This window comes from Periplaneta americana, chromosome 3 (genome assembly GCF_040183065.1).
Source record: "Periplaneta americana isolate PAMFEO1 chromosome 3, P.americana_PAMFEO1_priV1, whole genome shotgun sequence".
NCBI lineage: Eukaryota > Metazoa > Arthropoda > Insecta > Blattodea > Blattidae > Periplaneta > Periplaneta americana.
The window spans coordinates 194423575-194446542 of NC_091119.1; the positions used below are offsets into that span (position 1 = coordinate 194423575).

Sequence of the window (22968 nt, forward strand, 5' to 3'; positions counted from 1 at the left end):
TGAATGGGTTACATCAGCTGCTTGTTTATGCGGATGACATGAATATGTTATGGGATCACAAAACAGCTGTTTACAATGAACTTGAAAACCAACGGCGTAACTTTATTGATACAGCAGGCGAGACCCAACAATTTGGCTAGAATTCTGATACACCACAAGTAAGACTATAAAAATGTAGTTTATACAATATTTAATATTTAGAAGAATTGTCAGTTACTTTGTCACCGCTAACCGTAAAAATTTCCAAAGACTGCACCCATTTTATTTTCATTTATTGTATTGATTTTATTGCCAACACGCATTTACATCAACAATGAACGTTTGGTATGACCGCGAACATAATTCCATCCATACACACTTATATTGTAACATTAATTTACATTGAAAATCGGCATTAACACGAACACGTGTACCGCATGGTAGGCCTCCGGTTGACAGTTAATTACAGTGTTGCCGACGTATGGCTCCGGCTTGTAACTGAAGAAGGCTCTGACTGTACCATTATACTCCCATTTTTTCTCCATTAGCCTATCTGTCGAATACAAAATATCTGGTCAATAGTTGATCTATTACGCCTAAAACCACACTGATGATCCCCAATAATTTCATCTACATATGGAATTAATCTTCTCAAAAGAATATTGGACAACATTTTGTACGACGTCAACAAAAGTGATATTCCTCGAAAGTTACTACAGTCAGGCTTGTCCCCTTCTTAAAGACAGGTACGATTATGGACTCCTTCCATCGATTCTTCTGCAGTTTCAATTTTGAATCGCTCAAAATAATCTCCAAACTTGCCATGATGAGATATAAATTGCGTACTAATAAAATTAGGAGAGTATACTTTGCATTTCACTCGATCACATATTCGAATAAGTTAATAATAATAAGTTTTTGGTAACTGAATCGTTTCACTTGCAGTCCAGTGTGAATTCTAAGTAGAGGTAACACGTTCTTTAATTTTAAGTTTAATAAGTATATATGAGATGGGACACTTTTTATATGAATAAGGTATGCGATCACCTCTAAATTCTGGAGATTATCATGTTAAAGCGGGAGAGCGGAAGTCATGAGCTAATTCCGGGTGACCAGCGTATTGTTTGAAAGTTGGTAGGTCTGTATTTAACCACAAACTGATGACAACAAACCTACAGCAGCGATCTGCTTCCGATACGGCTCTTTCCCTGGCCGCACACTGGCACTAGGGATCACCCTGCTTTTTCAGGATATCATCACAGTCTACTATATACAGTCACGAAGCTTAATACTTACTAAATATGCAAACATAGACAGTTGAAATATGCATCCATAGATAGTTGCTCACCACCAGGATCGCTACTATCGCCTCATCACAGACTCTTTCCCTAGCAGACCATAAAATGTATTGTACTTTCGATATCGTGTTCTTTTGGAAAAATTAACACCTTCCTCCCACTATTGAAATATGAAATACATAAGGTTTATATATTATTTTCATAAAATATATATTATATTCTATAAACTCACCTTCCTGGATCTTTCGGAAGAAGGATAACGCTAACCTATTTTTCTTACAATTTATAATACTACAAACGTCTCCTTGTCCCATATTATTCTTCAAATTATTGTATTTTAGCCATTTACATTTATTACAACCGATAACGAACATTTCACAGCCTACATAGCTTTTCATAAAAATGCGAAATACGGCACAGTCAATGCTTTTTCGATCTAGCCCAGGCATTAATGTTTGTTCGGGTTTTCTATTTCAGTGTATGAAGCTCAGTGAAATATATTATAACTTTATTGCGTATCATTGCTAAGCTTTATTTAGTGTAATGTGTCCATAAGTTCCGTTTACTTCTTGTTGCATAATATGTTGCAGAAATAATTACAAAACTGTGTTATTTTAATGTGAAGAGAATTTAGATGTTAACATAATCTGTTCGCGTCAACATTTCAAGTTTAGAATGGAAGCTATTTTCATGTTTAATAAAAAAGAATTTGTATTGTGATTTCAATTTAGCACATCTACCTTCCTTAATTTTAGACAAAACATTTACTATACCACTCCTATGAAATTAGTGTACGTACAATTGTGTTACTTCGTCTCTTAAGTAGTAGATAAATACAGTAATTCAGTACTCAATTGTAGTATTAAAATACAGACAAATTGAATGTCCGGGGTATCATACATGACATTATGCTTAATTATAATGTATGATTGCGAATTTAGGAATATAAGTTAAATATAGTAAACATAACCTATAATTTTCATATTAATGGCAAGGCATTGGAGATCACTAAATTTAGAGAGAAAGGGGCAACTGGTACAGTAAACATAACGTATAATTTCAACATATCTAAATATCCGTGCGGTGCAATTGAAAATTATTGAATCGTGCATAAATGAATGTACAAGAATTTCGCAATATTTAATCGAAATAAAGGCAGGTATTACACATACGAACAACGTAATTTCCACAGCAAAAATAATATTACTCGCAAGTGAATTATGTCTGAAGTGTCTCATAATCATTGTTTTAAATTTTATTAATGGAATTACACTACATTTTAGAGAAACACATGTTACTGTTTATGCATTCCAACTAATTTATATGGTTGAAACGCCGCCCTTCGTGATCGGGTTAAGCGAGTTACATAGTCTGCCTTATGGCCTGTATTAGATCACGATGGCTGTGGCACAGTCTATTGTTCCTAGTACTCACAGCGCTCCAAGCGGCTAACAACTATCGCGAGATTTGCAAAAAATCATCCCTAGCTTCGTGACTGTGTATAGTAGACTGTGATATCATTACTAAGGCCCGTAACACACTTGAAGAGTTTTCCTAGCGAGAAATGTGTTGCGAGAAAGAGGCGAAGAGCCTTCCTCCACACACTTGAGTTCTCGTTATCACAGATCACACCTCGCTATGATCATCTATGCACTGCCTTCATGCAGAAAGGATTTTTCTGATTATATATAGTAATCACTCGTTGGGGAAAATTTATAGGTTATGTATTTACGTATATTGTCGTACTTAAATATATAACCTTTAAGTATATTGTCGTACTTTACAAATTACGTACGAACGCTGTGTTGAATCTGAGTATTCAGATGGTGAGGAAATGGAGTTACATGAACATATTTTGTTACTGAAAAGAAAAAGTAGGCCTAAAATTAAAGCCAGAAATATCTGAAAATAACATTGTATCTTACGAAAATAAGGGGGAGTTTTGGACACTGATTTCGATTTGATGATACGTTAGGCGTTATTTCAAATTGAATGGACCTCAGTTTTTTGCTATTCATGATATGATAGAGGATTCTTTGCTATGTTCTGATTAAAATTATGTAAACTGTTAAGACATAGATACATTATTTCAAATGTTTAATTAATAGCATTAAATCTCATCAAAATAAAATATAGCTCTATTTATTTTCAGATAATCTGATATTTATCTCCAGATTTCTTCTTTAAGTTTCGTGTTTTTATAGTTTTCATCCTGTGTATCATACAAATAACCTACGGGTGACATCGTACAAGTTCGATAAGCTTCTGACTGAAATTATCAGCCATATTTCCTCATTTTCAAATAAAAACAATACAATTCATCGCCACCTGTGATATCTTTTTCTACATTCAATTGTCATAAAGAGTATAAATGTCAAACATCTTTGATAAATGTGTCAAGAAAATTTGCTGAGCACCGATTCCAGCGAGAAACTCGCGCGAGGTTCTTGCCTCGAGCGAGAATCTCTTCCAGTGTGTGGACGTCCATCTGAATCCATGTTATCAGTTTTTTAATTTTCTCGCAACACATTTCTCGCTGGCGAAAACTCTGCAAGTTTGTTACGGGTCTAACTTGCGAATTACAAACTGGCCCAAATGCTGAGGTCAGTTTTATATCATAGCTTGAACCGAATCGGTGACGGTTACCTCGTCACTTAATCATTATTATGTTATGAACAGAGAATGGTGTGAAGTTAATAGCTGGTACCTGGATAGTTAAGAGTGGTTTAGGTTGTTACACGTATGTTCGCACATCGCTGCAGCAAATATGGTAATGACAGGAAATCGCACTGAGAGCGCGATTAGCATTCTGACCTATAAAAAGTGCACGGGCCCGGGTGAAGGTCGCTGTGACGCCGACGGCAGGTGGCAGGGACGGAGAACCCGTTGTTCGGGCCCCGATCACGATAGGACTACTGCATTTCATTTGTGGATCACTACGCTCGCGCTCAAATTAGTGTCAGATCGCTGAAATCTCCCTGCAAGCGTTCAGCTATGCACGCTTCTTCTTTTCTTAATTGGTTTATTTTACGACGCTTTATCAACTGCTACGGTTATCTAGCGTCCCGCGCCGTGGCGTCGTGGTCTAAGTCATCCTGCCTAGGACTCGCGTTACGGAATGTGCGCTGGTTCCAGTCCTCATGGGGGAAGAAATTTTTTCATGAAATTTCGGCCAGTGTATGGGACCGGTGCCCACCCAGCATGGTGATGCACTTGGGGAGCTACGATAGGTAGCAAAAATCCGGTTCAGCAAACCAGCTATAACGGCTGGGGGGGATCATCGTGCTAACCACACGATACCTCCATCCTGGTTGGATGATCGTCCACCTCTGCTTCGGCATGTGAACGTGAGGCCAGCAGCCGGCTGGTCGGACTTGGCCCTTCAGGGCTGTAGCACCATGGATTTACTTTTTTTTTACGGTTATCTAGCGCCTAAGTGAGATGAAGGTGATAATGCCAGTGAAATGAGTTCAGAGTTCAACGCCGAAAGTTACCCAGCATTTGCTCTTAAAGGGTCGAGGGAAAACCCTGGAAATAACTCAACCAGGTAACTTGTCCCAACTTGAATTTGAACCCGGGCCCACCCTTTCACAGTCAGACATGCTAACCATTACTCCACAGCGATGGACTGTATGCTTCTTAACCACAAGAAGGATGCAATGTTGATATGAGAGAGAGATTATTCAAGGGATCAGAAAAACCCTAACCAGGATTCGAACCCGGGCTCGCTGGTTCCGTAGTCAGGCCACTGCTCTACAGCGGTAGACACGATATCAATTCTATGAAGTGTTAGTTTTATGCAAATCTGGCTTTCAGGTAGTAGCTCCATGTAAAGCAGGTTTGAATAATTTCAAGGAAAAATTGTTCCGGCGCCGGGTATCGATCCCGGGACCCTTCGCTTAGCGCACGAATGCTCTGCCGATTGAGCTATGGTGTGGGCTATGGCTCCTGGGGTAGCTCAGTCGGGAGAGCATTCATACGCTAAGCGAAGAGTCCCGGGATCGATACCCGGCGCCGGAACAATTTTTCTTTGATGTTATTTTTAGTTATTATTAATTATTATTATTGTTATTAGTTATTATTAATTATTATTCAAAAAACAAGTGCTTGAACTGTTTTTGAAATTATAATCATGTAAATTCTTATCCATTTATTTTTTCTGTCACTTTATAATAATAATAATGATGATTTATTTTAGCTGGCAGAGTTAAGGCCGTAAGGCCTTCTCTTCCACACAACCAGCAAAAAGTGTATATACATATGCATGAACTTATAAAGAATTCAACAAATTGATTTAGATGAGAGTTACATGTATACAAGAGTTATTTACGAATTAAACAACAAAATTCTATGAACTATTAATTAAACACTGAAATAAACTGGGTAGCAGATTTAAACTAAAATACATAGAATGTTAATATATTTCAAATTATATTAGATAATAGAAAGAGATTATTATGAGACAATTTTGAAAATGCAGCACAATCAGGATGATGTCTAAAGAAAAAAAGCAACAGTGTAGTCAGTAATATTTTAAATCAGTATGATTGGAGTGAAATGCTAATAAGGTTATCTTTTAAGCTGTTCTTAAAGGTGTTTGTTGTCTTGCAGCCCCTAATACTTTGTGACAAGGAATTCCATTGACGCGAGGTGGATATTGTAAAAGATGAGGAATAACAAGATGTTCTATGAAGAGGTATATTTAGCGTGCCACAGATAAGTGATCTGGTATTTACGTCGTGGTTAGATATAGATAAGAGAAACGAGACGAAAGGTAATTTGGTGTTGAGGTGTGCAGAATTCGAAAGAGTAAAGACAAAGAGTGTAAAGTTCTGCGTTCTTTAAGTCGGAGCCACGAGAGACTTGCGAAGGACGGTGATATGTGATCATATCGTCGGATGTTGCACACGTATCTGATGCACATATTCTGAGCTCGCTGTAACTTGACTGACAGTTCAGAACTTAGATCACTTAACAAAACGTCACAATAATCGAAGTGCGGCATTACTAGGGTTTGTACTAGGGTAAGTTTTAGTTGCTGGGGCAAGAAGTTTCTCAAGCGACTCAAAGAGTGAAAGGAGGAACAGATTTTCTTTATCGTTTCTTTAACTTGAAAATTCCAACTTAGATTATTATCAAAAAAGAAGCCAAGATTTTTTACGACAGATGAATAAGGGATTAGCGTGTTGTTAAGGGTAACAACTGAAAGATTACTGTTATTAAGGGAGTTAACTACACGCTTATGTCCAATAATTATGGCTTGAGTCTTACTTGGGTTAAGTGCGAGTCCGAAATTGGCCGCCCAAGTGGAGACAGTGGCTAGGTCACAATTTAACTTGTCAATCGATTCATTGATCGTATTGGGTCTGGAATGTATGTAAAGTTGTAGGTCGTCGGCATAGAGGTGATATCGGCAATACTGTAAGTTCTTTGATACGTCATTACTTTAACAATGTTGTATTCTTAACTTACAACCTAGCATGTTTATGTATACTGTAGGCTATGGTATCGTTGGTTTGTTTGTTTGTTTTTTTGTTTTTATTCTTATTCTTTTTAAACTTTATATGTAATTACCTTTAACCGTTTAATCACAGTTGTGGTTATTATTATTATTATTATTATTATTATTATTATTATTATTATTATTATTATTATTATTAGCCTATTATTTCATTTATTATTATTTTTTCTTTTGTCCAGTTTTCATTCTTGATCACACCCGACCTCAAGCATCCTGCTTTTTCGGGTGTGACCCAGTTACATTGTACTCGTATGTATATAATAAATTGTAATATGTAGGCTATTTTACTATGAGATTGGTAATCAATTTCGAATTTTGGAGAATATTCATATACGAGTATTACAATAATATTGTAAAATATTTGTTATTGTATGTAGTTTTTGCTTGCAATAAATCTTTATAATAATATGTAATAATAATAAAAAAATTGATTATTTAACGATGCGGTATCAACTACTAGGTTATTTAGCGTCAATGAAATTGGTGACAGTGAAATGGCATTTGACAAGATGAGGCCGAGGATTCACAATGTATTACCTGACATTCGCCATACAGTGGAAGAAAACCTCGACAAAACCCAACAAGAAAGTCAGCTTAAGAGGGAATTGAACCCATGACCGAGCGCAGCAAGAATTAATTAAAATTCCAAATACATAACCTATAAGAATTGAATTAACGGTGTATATTTTAGCTAATTGAAATATGGGATTCAGCCAAGCTCAGTTTGCAATAAAATTCGCAATACGTTCTTAGACTGCAGAAAACGAATACCGGTACGATGTTATAGCATGCATTTTAAATATATAATTGCCAGAGCGGTGATTTGCGTATATTACAACTAATGGATTAAGCGAAAATCACCAATTATATACTTTTAGTCTGTATTCTCAAGGACTCATTCTTAAATATGCAAAAATAAACGGACAGGAATATAGGATACCCTAAAGCGATGCTGAAATGAGCATCTTCCCAGATTGCAATCTTAATGGCATATAATTTTGTTGACCATACACTTTTCTGCAGTGCATGATGCATGGGTAATTTCATATTGCGAAAATAAGTTGATTAGAATCTTCCTTTAGGTGGCAATTTGGTCCCCATGACGTAATCTTTCACTCTAATATAAAAATTATGCAATTGAAATCCGCTTCGATAGATCCAGATTATGTGCGGCAACATCTCCGGGGGACACGCAATTTTATGCAAATCATCTGTTGGCTTGCAACCTGTGCGGAACGTTCACTATTTAACAGATCTGTATAAATTTAATCCAGTGGATACTTCTGTCTATATGACGTGTAGTACTACTCACATACAGTAATTTGGGCTCGGTAGGAGTTTGATGACCTATGAAGGCTAAGTGGAAGAGAAGGCCTGATGGCCTTAACTTCGCCAGAATAAATAAACAAATAAATAAGCAAGTAAATAAGTAAGTAAGTAAATAAGCAAGTAAATAAATAAGTAAATAAATAAATAATTAAGTAAATACATAAGTAAGTAAGTAAGTAATCAAGTAAATAAGTAAGTAAGTAAATAAGTAAGTAAGTAAATAAGTAAGTAAGTAAATAAGTAAGTAAGTAAATAAATAAGTAAGTAAATAAGTAAGTAAGTAAATAAGTAAGTAAGTAAGTAAATAAATAAGTAAGTAAATAAGTAAGTAAATAAATAAGTAAGTAAGCAAGTAAGTAAATAAGTAAGTAAGTAAATAAGTAAGTAAGTAAATAAGTAAGTAAATAATTAAGTAAGTAAGTAAGTAAATAAGTAAGTAAGTAAATAATTAAGTAAGTAAATAAATAAGTAAATACATAAATAAATACATAAATACATAAACAAATAAATAAATACATAAATACATAAATAAATAAATAAATAGATAAATAAGTAAATAAATAGATAATTAGATAAATAAATAAATAATATATTATTATTATTATTATTATTATTATTATTATATGGCGGGCTTATGTGAGGACGGCAATGAACCTTCGGGTTCCTTAAAAGCCATTTGTAAGTAAGTAAGTATTATTATTATTATTATTATTATTATTATTATTATTATTATTATTATTATTATTCTTATTATATAAAAAGAAGTCTTAGTATAAAACATTTGACTTAAAAATCTTTCAAAAATGCCCTGAAACTAAAAAAAAATAACCTAGGAAATAACTCTATATTGTGAATATAGGAAAGAGGTTTTGTAGGCTACTGTTTAATATTTAGACTAAAAGCAAAGTCAGCCACATAACAGGCCTAATCGTCCCAGAGAGTGGCGAGAGGTTAAGGCTATCCTCTTTACTGATAACACTACGCAACATGATTTTTATTCCTGGCTAATGAGTGCCATTTTCTAATGTCTGAAAAGGTATTGGCGGTATGTATTATTCACCTGAAAATTTGGTTTTGTAACCAGGAGAGTGATATTTTGTAATATACAGGTTCTACCGGAAGTTTTACATTCCTTCAAAAGAGATGTTTCAATCCTGGCCTTATATTTACTTACTTACTTACAAATGGCTTTTAAGGAACACGCAGGTTCATTGCCGCCCTCACATAAGCCCGCCATCGGTCCCTATCCTGTGCAAGATTAATCCAGTCTCTATAAACATATCCCACCTCCCTCAAATCCAATTTAATATTATCCCCCATCTACGTCTCGGTCTCCCCAAAAGGTCTTTTTCCCCTCTGGTCTCCCAACTAACACCGAGGCTTATTGTATGGATTCGTAACGAACTGTTTTTTTACGGTGACGGATTGTTAGCCCTTCCCCCAACCCCCAAGCTGGAGGTCCACCCCTTATCGGCTGTCTACGACTGCTTATTCAATATATTCGCAGCTACCCTCCATATCTGGAGGCCGTCTCCTCTATCCGCAACCTGAGGACGCGCCATGCCTGGCTTTATACTTATGTGAAGTCCCCAGATGTTTATAAAGGGACCAAACGCCTGTGAGAAATAGGCTGAAGTTTTTTTTACAGCAAACCAAATCTCTCTATCTTTCAAACTGTGGATTATACGAGTAGAACAATTTTTCTGTTATGAAAACTTACTGAAAAATTACAGTTTGTGTAGGAAAAATATTAATTACTCCAGAATGGATATATTTTGCGGTAGAGTTAGCTATTATCTCAAGTCATTCTTCCAAATCCCAATAATCTGCCACTTCAACGTCCTCACTCCTTAATTTCGATCAATTTTCACTTTTTTTTAAGGAAGAAATCTAACCTGTCCTCACTTGTAGCAAACTTCACAACTGTTCACTAAAAATGGAGGGAATAAGCTGATTGACCAATGTTAACAACTTGCAATGTTATGATGTAAGTGGCAGTGACGGTCCTGGGTCAATTTGCTGCGAATTTCAAACTCAAAGGAATACAATTTTTAGAAAATCACATTTTTTCCTTAAGAAAAAAATATGGATTTTAATGCGTGAACGAGGCGTCACAATTTTTTAAAACAAAAAGTAATATTTACACAAGAAACCTTTCAGATATTTCTAACTAAGCATATTCATTCTGGAGTAATTCATTTTTCTCCTACAAAATATGTAATTTTTCAATAAGTTTTCATATCAGAAAAATTTTTATATACTCCGCAGTTTGAAAGATAGAGAGATTGGGTTTGCAGTAAAAATTTCATTTTTTTTTCACTGGCTTTAGGTCCCTATAAAATAACAGGGGGTTTCATATAAGTATGACAGGAGTGAAGAATCACTTTTGAAGAAGTGTCCTTAAACTTTTCGTAGATTGTACGTAATTTTTTCGACTTTGAAATAGGCGACTAAAATTAGAAAAACAAAAGTGAATCAAAATTAGAATATATTTGCACACAAATTATACGAAAACCAATATAGTATATTATAAATTCGTCGTTTCTCGAGATTTACATTTATAATAATAATTTATTATTTATTTATTATTTATTTATTTATTTATTTATTATTAATATTTGTGTGCTGAACAACAGCCAGAGGCCAATTATAGTTCAGCACAATACACAAACAGAAGATACAAAGGTGCAAAACAAAAATAAATAATATCTTAAATAACAAAAACATACATAAATAAAATTGAGTACAAACAGTAAAAACTAATAATCAAAACGAAACTAAACCTTAAAAGGATCTAAATTGTGCCCATGCAAATTGGCATATTTTATGCATCTACAGACTGGAGAATGTGATTTTGAATTTCGGTTATAAAAATTTTTTTGAAATCTTAAACCTTTTGTAGGAATACGAAGGCTGATATTGTTTATGATATAATAATAATAATAATAATAATAATAATAATAATAATAATAATAATAATAATAATTTATTTATTTAATCTGGCAGAGCTAAGGCCAGTAGGTCTTCTCTTCCGCCCAGCCAGACTCTAATTCTAATTGAATACAATTGGTTACATAGTTATTACATTAATATCTAGACCATAAAACAACATGAAAGTAAATAATGAAAGTTGGATAAGTAATGTTAGTGTGACAATAATAAACATTGGTAAGAAATAATAATAATAATAATAATAATAATAATAATAATAATAATAATAATAATAATAATAATAATGAGATAATTTAAATATTTATTCTGTGATATATGTAATTTTATTGTTGATATTGTAGTTGGAATCTCCTGGTAGAGGGGCAGAGAAGGCCTGACGGCCTTATCTCTACCAGGTTAAATAAATAAATAAATACTAAATAAATAAATACTAAAACCATTAAACATTGAGAAACCTGAAAGAGCTATTATTGTTAACATATAGACTACATTACTTCCATGAATTAGTCCCCAAATGTCAATCATGTTTTCACTATGCTGTTCTTGGTATCGGTGTTTAAAGTCCATTATATCCTAGCGAAAACGTTCACCTTGCTCCTCCGAATATGTTCCCATATTCTCCTTGGACTGATAACGGTAATCATCCGGGATGTGGAATTTAGTGATATCCTACAGCCCATTCTGCAGTATGAAGAAGGAAACGGAAGTGAAAGGCGCTCTGTACTTCAAAACTTCAAAAAGTATCGAGTTTCATTCTGAGCTCCTGAAAAGTTTATTGTTTATTGTTAGTAAAGTAGCATGGACAAAAATTCAAGCTTAGTTCTTCCCTGAAGGAGTAAAAAACTCGTGCTCAGGCAGATATCTAAACACAAAGATAAACACAAAGATAATTATTTGACACAAACTGGATCAAGAAAAAAAATTACAGGAATAAATTAAATTTAAAAATACAATTTCAATTTTAATAATTTAAGTCATACAAATACATATATATATTAAATCAATATATGTTCTTTAAAAATTAAATTCCTAACGCTATTTTTGAAATTTATGATACTAAATTTTTCCAAATTTGGGGATTTATCAATTATTTTATTGTATAACCTTGGACCAAAGTAGGTACCATGGCTCAGAGCTGTGCTTGTGAAACACTTTGGTTCCTCTAGTCGTATAAAATCGGATCTTTTAGTTCCATATTTATGATGATACAATTTGAATTTATTACGATTTTTATGTATGAAGATTAATAAGGCAATATAATAAATCTGTTTAATTTTCAAAACATTAAAATCAGTAAACAAAGCTCGGATGAGTAATCAATTGGTTTATTAAGGCATATTTTAATAATTCTTTTCTGAATAAGTATTAGTGGAGTGAGATTAGAAATACATGCATGTCCCCACCCTAAAATTCCATACTGGAGAATGGATTGAAATAAAGCTAATAAATGAGACGTAAAATATTAAAAGTGAACAGGTATATCGAGAATTTTAGCTTTCGTTGTATAAAGGCCAAGCATTTTTAAAGTATTAAATCCACAGGTCAATTTCCGGACATTTACGTCGATTTTGAAAATTTAACACTTGAAAATAAGGACATGTCCGAGGAAATGAGGACGTTTGGTAACCCTACGCTAGTACCAATTGTAAAAATGGACGTGTGCTTCGGTGATGGAGGAAGCTTGGATCGAATCCAGGTACTGTGCAAGTTAATTAGTTCAAACGGGTCTCTGTAGCAACCCGAACTACGAACAGCACACCCGGCAGCTTAACGGTTTGGGGAACAAATTAGAGCATGGAGATATTTGTACAATCCCATGACTATCTATGTAAATCAAAATGCGACTCAAGGCAGTAGGCAATGCATTATCATTCACGCGTTTATAACAGTGTCCTACGAGTATGTCACACGCAAGTTCGAGGCAATTATCACAACAGTGCTTTTGGGTGAAATGCTTAAGTATAATTTATTACACTATCTAATTCTTCTTCATCCTCTCGTGTTTTCCCCTTTTTGCATATTTCTTTTTCTTCTTCTTCTTCTTCTTCTTCTTCTTCTTCTTTATTTTGCCCTTCTTTCACATTCTATTTATTAATTTCCTTACCACTAAATCAAATTCTTCATTTCTCATTGCCTTCTCTTTTTTATTTTATTTCATGTTCTTTTTCTTTGTATTTTAATTTATTTTATGCTCGACCATGCCGAAATGTAGTAATTATACACCTGGTAGCAGACCTTTAATGCATGCCATTAAAGTACACCCACTCATTAAAGGTCAGGTTTTTCAGCCAATGACGACTCAGGTTAAAACTCTTCAGCCAATGACAGGTCAGCTTTCTACCGTTATAAAACCGCAAGTATCGATTATTCTCGGATATGCAATCGAAAGAGAATTAGCGAAAAGTCACGGAGGCTGGAAATTCAATACTGTCGCAGAAGGTTATGTTCTGTTACTATAATAATTAGCGTTAATTGTAAATAATATTCAAATAAATTCAATTTGTCATCTCGTTTTTCAATGTCTAATTTTATTTCAATGTTATCTCTGTAGATTCTTATGGCCTAGCAAGGTCAATGTGGACATCTGTTCCTCGGAAAAAATAAATACTTTCGCGTCTGCGCACATCTCACAACATACGGGACATTGCTCCAGGTCAGATACAATAAAATTAATAATATCAAGTTAGAAATATGGTCGAGTATAAAAAGTCGTATGAAACTCTCCTATAATGGTAATTAAGAAGCTCGTATGAAAATTATGAAACTCGCTTGCGCTAGTTTCATAAATATCCATACTCACTTCTTAATTACCTTCATTATAGGCTCGTTGCTATTACTTTATGATCTATTCACGGTAATCTTTATACTTCTCTCTTCTTCTTCATATTCTTCTTTCTAATTTTATTTCTCTCTTTGGCTTCTCATTATCCTTTTACATTTTACTTGTATCTTCGCCTTCTAAGGGTACGTACACGTTGGAGCGACGATAAACGATAAAAGAAGCAGCGATGCTATATCAGAGAGAATTGAAGCATGCATTGTTATTGAGGTGTGCATATTGGAGTAACGATAAAAGCTAAGATACACGATAAAAGCGACGAAAAAGAAAAGTACCATTTTCTTCGCTCTTGTCGTTTATATGATCTCTGATTAAGATAATATTAATCTATATAATGACCGGTGGTTATCAATATATCCGAATATTAATCAATTTGTTATTATTTCGGCATATTAAATTAATTATTGTAGATATTGGCAAAGTGATCAGTTGTGTATTTATTCGTCATATGTTATGTGATCACAAGAACCAATCACAACACAACGAATTTATACTGTCTTTGGGATGAGAAACGGGTTTAATTTTGTACGTATTTAAGTTATATTAACCTTGAACCTAACAGCTGATATATTTTCTATATATCTTCTTTCATTAAGTGGATGCATAGAATATCTTATACTGATAAATCAACATATTCGCTTCCCGCGTCCTCGTTGCTCCGATATGAACACTTGATTCTTTGATAATACCAAAGCGTCGCTAGGTCAATTCTTTCATCGTTTATCGTTGCTCCAACGCGTACGTACCCTTATTCGCCTGCCGCGAGGAGAGAACAACGAAGAATGAGCTCGTAGTAAAGAGTTGTTGGTGCCGCGTTCGCTACTAACGCCGCATAAAACCGAGCGTGGTGGCTCATGCGTTCCGCATGGGACTCGCATTCGGGAGGTCCGTGATTCGATTCCCGAACCGACCAACCTGACTGTGGTTTTTCCGTGGCTTTCCACAGTTACTTAGGCAAATTCCGGGTTGGAATTTCCATTGCCACGGTCCATTTCCCTTCCCCTCCCCTGTAGAAAAAGAATTTAGATTTCATATCATTCATCTTCATCTCATTCCATATTAGTAGTATTTATTTATTTAACCTGGTAGAGATAAGGCCGTCAGGCCTTCTCTGCCCCTCTACCAGGGGATTACAACTATAGTATGAACAATAAAATTATAATTAATATTAAATTTACAATTACAATTACAATACAAATTAAAGTACGACAAGATTACCTGATTAATGAAAGCTAGACATTTTATCATAGAAGTTAAGAACAAAGAATATTTTTGTATTTACTGAATTACAAATTAAACCTACAGTAACAAAATTCTATAGTGATGAAATTACCGGATATTGAAATATTTTGTGATAGATTAAGAGAATTGTTTACAAGAAACTATGTCTGAACGAGTCTCAATTACTTACCAAGCGCCTAGTAAGTTTGCGTTTGAATTCAATTTTATTTCGACAGTCCCTGATGCTAGCAGGTAACGAATTCCAGAGTCTTGGCAGGGCTATTGTGAAAGAGGATGAGTATGAGGAGGTGCGATGGGATGGTATTTTTAGTATTGTTTCATGGCGACAGCGTGTGTTCAGATTGTGGTGGGAAGAAAGGTAAGTGAAGCGAGACGACAGGTACGAAGGAATAGAAGAGTTCAAGATTTCGAAGAGAAGGAGAAGTGAATGTAAATATCTTTTCTTATCTAGTTTATGCCAACCTATTGTTTCCAGGGATGGGGTAATATGATCATATTTACGAACATTGCTTACAAAACGTACACACAAGTTATGAGCACGTTGAAGTTTCGTTTCGTTGTCGCTGGAAAGGTCAGTCAGTAAAATGTCAGCATAGTCAAAATAGGGAAATACAAGTGTCTGCACAAGGGACTTTTTTTAAGCAAGAGGGAAGATGAACATTTATCCTTTTTAGCACATGGATAATAGAATATACTTTTCTGCAGGTTTCTGTGATTTGCAAGACGCATGTCTTCGTCTCCTGGGTTCCCAACCTTCCACAATATCTATGCCAGGATTCAATCTTTAAGAACACTTCCAAGGGCGCTTCGACACCTTGGAAGGGCCGTTGGAATGGATCCTGTGCTGCTTGGTCATCTTGGCGGTATGAACTTAGGGCAGGGGATAGGGGGCCTCCAGCGAATAGGGATTATAAAGAATGGACACTGAGCGAATTTTCCTGTGTTTTGTTTCTCTGTGCCCCAGCGTTTAGTTCTACTTTCAAGCGCTAGAGGTTAGTGTAATCGAGCATACGCTAAGATAATAATTGAGTATAGAGTTGAGACACAGGATTCAAACATCGCCTACCTTATTGCATAATCCAGTGACGCTTTGCTTCAAATAAATTCAAGTTAACAGCTTTTCCTTATTTCTCAGTGACAAACTAGTTGTAATAATATTTTTTTGTATTTCAGATATAATACATTATATTATAATAGTAATATGCGTTACAAGAGCGGTATGTTGATGTTTTCATGTTCGAGGAAAAGATTGAAAAAGCGAAACGTAGTTGAGCTTTTTTAATTTTCGAGAACATGAAAACAAACATACCGCTCGTGTATCGTACATTATTTTGTGCGAAGATCGTTTATTACATACCTGAAAGAGGAATTTCTAATTAGTTGCAATAAAATCTCCATCTTGGTTTCTGTTCAATGACGGCAACTTTTAAAAACAAAACTATCTATCTTCAAATTGTTGCTTTAAAATCTTTGCTGTGTTCACTATATTCCAGCAGGCCGTGATATACGTCTGTCTTTTTCCCCCCCCCCCCAGTCTATAAATGCGAACTTAAAACAAACGGTAAGGTTATGTAATGATTTATTTTTCATTTTAATATTTTAACAATATTATTTATATAACATATTGCAGTAATAACATCGGCATCTGGTATCTTGTTGATTTTTTCACGGCTTCCTTAATGTTACTTGCATTACAAATGCAGTAACTTTTGTGGTGTTGTAGAGTTTACTTAATTTTTGCAAATATTTAAAAACAATAATTAACAGTGCAATTTAGGTGAAATTGCAGTGGTAAGTTTCCAATTTATAATTATTACTATGTTAAACGTCTCTAAAAATAATATGTTAAAAGCCTAAAGCAGTAAAATGAATGTCGCGCTTAAGCGGTAAGAAGAGGGAAATTGTTATGTGTGTTACGTTGGGAATACTGAATGTGGTATTTCACACTTACCGCGTATTAGTTTTGTGCGGAAAGCAAGCAAATACGCACGATCTCGCACAAAATAATATAATACATTATAAAATTATGTATCAAATTTGTTTAATATTTGTATATAATATAATATAGGTATATGGTTTCACTTCTCATAAGAGTTTTGTTTTTCCATTTTCAGTACTATCAAATCATTACATATTTTAATTGTTGTTGGGGTCAACGTCTCAACTTTCATTATAGAGGAACTCTAGAGTCTAGACATTACAGTTAATGACGGATTTATTATTTTATGGATCCAATTTATTTTACATAATGTGCCTAGATATATTAATTATATGTGTTATATTTCCGCTGTGTCGACTGCTAGCTGGTGTGATGTCAGCGCCAACTCTAAGGAGAAAGCAGAATCTCACGCTCTAGCTGGCTTGAAGGTCATTGAAATCAGTCCGGCTGCATCAAAGGTACCGACGCGAAGTGTCCATTCTTTATAATCCCTATTCGCTGGGGCCTCCATTAAGTGAGGGGTGACATGCGGCCGGTGGGCTGGTACACCTCATTCCCATTCATCGTATAAATTCGGGGTGCACAATAGGCCTCAATATGACCCGCCTCTAGCCACCGTTACCTAACCCAACACCGCATAAATCTCAAAGCGATCACGTCATGCAAAGTCAGTTGTAGTTGTTCAATACATGATCGGTTTCTCCTCTGTAAAGAGCAAACATCCTCATTATTTTACGAGTTCAACGTCATGTAAGGAAGTCAACAGTTCCATAAATCTCGCCAACAATGATCAGTCTTGTCTTTTGAAGCGTTAGCTGCAGAGGTTAATAGAGCCTCATTACATCGCAGTTATTGCCTGTTAGCTAATGCACTGTTATTAGCGGAGTGTTTAAACAGTGTAAATTATGGATAAGGTATAGAGATCATTTCATTTAAGTCAAAGACAACATGAATACAATATTATGTTGTGTATATAGTGTGCAACTAGTAGCTACATACAAGAAAGCAAGGGTAATATGAAGCGAACGAGAGCAGTGGTTTTTTTTAAGGGTGACTATTACACTTTTACTACGTCGCACTACTTTTGACCAATAAAACGGTGCGAAAGGACGTCTTTCAACCAATCATGGCTGCTTATCGCACAATTTCATCGCGTCCCTAGCATTTGTTTAATTTTATCGCGTCCCTAGCATTTGTTTATTTTTATCACTACCCTAGCATTTGTTTCTTTGTTTGCCAACATTTCAAACTGCACAGGTCTGGAGGTCAAAAACAGAAAATTACAAACCACTCCAGTCGATGCACAGCACTTTCAAATATGACTCGCATTGGCATTCAAGAACAAGAATTAATAAAGATCACTGGTCATAGCTATGCATCTTCCCTGAAAGCCTATTTACAAATAAATGAAGAGCTCCATTCGGAAATCCTGAATAAGTTGGAGGGATACACCAGCGAATAGGGATTATAAAGAACGGACACTTCGCGTCGGTACCTTTGATGTAGCCGGACCTTCAAGCAAACTAAAGCGTGAGATTCTGCTTTCTCCCTAGAGTTGGCGCTGACATCACACCAGCTAGCAGTCGACACAGCGGAAATATAACAGACATAATTAATATATCTAGGCACATTATGTAAAATAAATTGGATCCATAAAATAATAAATCCGTCATTAACTGTAATGTCTAGACTCTAGAGTTCCTCTATAATGAGAGTTGAGACGTTGAACCCAACAACAATTAAAATATGTAATGATTTGATAGCACTGAAAATGGAAAAACAAAACTCTTACGAGAAGTAAAACCATATACCTATATTATATTATATACAAATATTAAACAAATTTGATACATAATTTTATAATATATTATATTATTTTATAGTATAATTTATTATATCTGAAATATAAAATATTATTATTACAATAGTTTGTCACTGAGAAATAAGGAAAAGCCGTTAACTTGAATTTATTTGAAGCAAAGCGTTACTGGATTATGCAATAAGGTAGGCGATGTTTGGATCCTGTGTCTCAACTCTATACTCAATTATTATCTTAGCGTGTGCTCGATTACACTAACCTCTAGCGCTTGAAAGTGGAACTAAACGCTGGCGCACAGAGAAATAAAACACAGGAAAATTCGCTCAGTGTCCATTCTTTATAATCCCTATTCGCTGAATACACCATGTACATCAACGAGTTCACTTCTTTTACGCACACGTCCAATATAACATCAACTGAACCACCAACCACTAAAACATCCAAATTTAAAAATTGTACTTTCAATAATTGTTTCTTTTAAAATTATTCATGTTTATTTTTTATGTCATCATCGTTAATTAAAGCGTTTCTTGTTTATTTCATCATCCCTAATTAAGACTTCTCTAACACTCGTTTATATTATTTAGGTTATGTTTGTTATAGCTTCTGCTATATGATATTATGAATAATGACGTATCAGAGATTGTTTAATACTAAGATTTATTGAAACTCATCTGTCAAGTGACGTTGATTACTGGGATCGGGAAAATTGAAGTGGAATGCAACTGTTTTAATAAAAATGAAACTGAATCAACAAAGCCTTCTTGACCAGTAACCTTCCACAGAGTTGAATGAAGATTCCATAGTTGGCACAACTGATATCAAGAAAAGAGCTAATAATAACACACTACTGCCATCTACTAGCGTAATATTTATAATGTTCAGATGGTACAAATTTGAAGACAGTTTTGTATTTTCGTAAGTCAATTAATATTTTATTGTAGTGGAGTACTTCGTTACTTCTAATCTTTATATACTTTCTTCTAATCGTGTAATAGTCAGTTAAATCCCACTCGAGTTTTGATTTTCTCTAGATAAATCAAACCCTCTAGTGAGATTACTGTTGATAAAATTGGTAATTTGTGGTACATGAGAGAACCATAACACTGACAGAGACTTTAGATAAAACTTGGTCATTTTACGCCCATTTAAAAATTTGGAGATGTCACAACGGGTCCTTGCCAGTGATTTTACCATCCATCTGTATTCCATATTGAAACCATTTCATGGTGATGAAGGAGGGGGGGGAGAGAAGAGGGAAAGCGATGAAAGGTGTGAAATAATCTATAAATACAGATGAAGTTGTGGACATAAACAAAAAAGGAGACAAAAGAAACGAAAATACAGAGGAAAAATAAAATAAGACAAGAAAGAAGGGTAAGAAAAAAGAAAAGATTACGGAAATAAAAGAGAAGGGAAATGAAGGAAGAAAATCAAGAGATAGATCAAAGAAGAGAAATGATAAAGAACAATATGACAAAAGGGTAAATACTTACTTACTTACTTATTTACTTACTTACTTACTGGCTTTTAAGGAACCCGGACCAATGGCGATTGGTCCCTATCCTGAGCAAGATTAATCCAGTCTCTATCATCATATCCCACCTCCCTCAAATCCATTTTAATATTATCTTCCCATCTACGTCTCGGCTTCCCCAAAGGTCTTTTCACCTCTGGCCTCCCAACTAACACTCTATATGCATTTCTGTTTTCGCCCATACGTGCCCTGCCCATCTGAAACGTCTGGATTTAATGTTCCTAATTATGTCAGGTGAAGAATACAAAGCTTGCAGTTCTGCGTTGTGTAACTTTCTCCATTTCCCTGTAACTTCATCCCTTTAAGCCCTAAATATTTTCCTAAGAATCTTATTCTCAAAAACCCTCAATCTCTATTCCTCTCTCAAAGTGAGAGTCCAAGTTTCACAACCATAAAGAACAACCGGTAATATAACTGTTTTATAAATTCTAACTTTCAGATTTTTTGACAGCAGACTGGATGACAAAAGCTTCTCAACCGAATAATAACAGGCATTTCCCATATTTATTCTGCGTTAAATAAAAGAAGAACGTCAAACAATTAAGAGAATGACAAAGGAGGGAAATTGAAAAATAATAAAATCTAGAACGAAAAAGGCAAACGAAAAGAAAACAAGAAATAGGACAAGTAAGAAAATGACAAAAAAGGGAAATGAATAAAAAATAATTATATAAAAACAGACCAAAGAAAAGAAAGGAATGAAATAAGAGAATAAAAAGTGGAAGAAGAGATGAAAGGAGGACTAATAATAATAATTAATAAAAGGAAAAGGAAAACTGACAGAAAAATGAAAAGGTAGGAAACAAAAGAGGGTCCACACCTGTAGAGTAACGGTCAGCGCGTCTGACTGTGAAACCAAGTGGCCCGGGTTCGATTCCCGGTCGGGGCAGGTTACCTGGTTGAGCTTTTTTTCCGGGGTTTTCCCTCAACCCAATATGAGCAAATGCTGGGTAACTTTCAGTGCTTGACTCCGGACTCATTTCACCGGCATTATCATCGTCATCTCATGCAGACGCTAAATAACCTAAGATGTTGATAAAGCGTCGTGAAATACCCTACTAAAAATAAACAAAATAGGGAATGAAAATAAATAGGAAATGAGAAGGAAAAAAATAAAAGAAAGCAATGAGAGGAAAAGTCAGAGAAAAATAAATAAGGAAGCGGAAAATAAGATGAGGGGAAAAAAGAGAAACAGGAAGAGAAGGGAAGGATAAATATAATAAAGGCATTAAAGGAAAGGGAGAAATAGGTTAGATAATGAAAAAAAGACGGAAACAAAGTAAAATGAGCAAAGACAGAGCAGAAAGAAAGGCACGAAATTGAAGGAATGAGCAGGATAGGAAGAGAAAGAAATAAAGGGTGAGAAGATATAAAGACAGGAAACAGAAGGAAGGAAGAAAATAAATGAAGAAGAAACTGAGAAGAAATAAAAAACATAAGAGAATCCAAGATAAAAAATTTGTAAAAATATAAAACAAAAAAGAACTTACTAAAAAAAATATTATTAAATAAATAAATAGGTCCTGGATAAACAAACAGACAGACAGACAGACAGGCGCATAGATAGATAGATACAGACACACAAATAAATAAATAAATAAATAAATAAATAAATAAATAAATAAATAAATAAATAAATAAATAAATAAATAAATCTATACTAACAATAAATCTGTAGCCGAAATTTTTCTGGTAATTTTCGATTTTCCAAAAATAATTGGTCCTAACATATATAATTAACCACCTTGAAACCGAAAATCGCTTTTTTGAAATTTTTGTTTGTATGTATGTCTGTCTGTCTGGATGTTTGTTACCTTTTCACGCGATAATGGCTGAACCGATTTATATGAAAATTGGAATATAAATTAAGTTCGTTGTAACTTAGAATTTAGGCTATATGGCATTCAAAATAGTTTATCTAAAAGGGGGGTTATAAGGGGGCTTGAATTAAATAAATCGAAATATCTCCCTTATTATTAATTTTCATGAAAAATATTACATAACAAACGTTTCTTTAAAAATAATTTCCGATAAGTTTTATTATATGCAAAATTTTGATAGGACTGATATTTAATGAGATAAATGAGTTTCAAAATTACAATAACAACGCCATCTAAGGTGGTGTAATGAAATAAAAAACAAATGACTTCGTCTATAAGGAGCCTTGGACAACAACAATCGAAAGCTATGAAAGATAGCCTACAGAGAATGTTTTTGTGTTTGTATGGAGTAATATCGGAAGCTAAATTAACCGATTTGTATAATTAATTATTATTTCACCATTGGAAAGTGTAGTTTCTCTAGATGGACATAATGCTATAATGTTATTACAGTAACTTCTGAGTGAATTGAGGACAGGTAAGATTAAAATAGCTTCTTATGCACAGAAAACTTGATAGGCTATTCTGTATATTCGTTTCCTGTATTTCTTAAAATAATGTTTATGTACACATTCATTCTAATCTCAGAGAATTAACGAACAACGAGAGTGTATTGATTTAGTACGCAGTAAT

General features: G+C 34.4%; 1 protein-coding gene across 3 annotated transcripts in view; it reads right to left on the reverse strand.

The window, feature by feature from the left end:
- Window positions 1-22968, reverse strand: part of LOC138696930 (uncharacterized) — a 235465-nt gene that overhangs the window by 18900 nt on the left and 193597 nt on the right. The window lies entirely within an intron of this gene.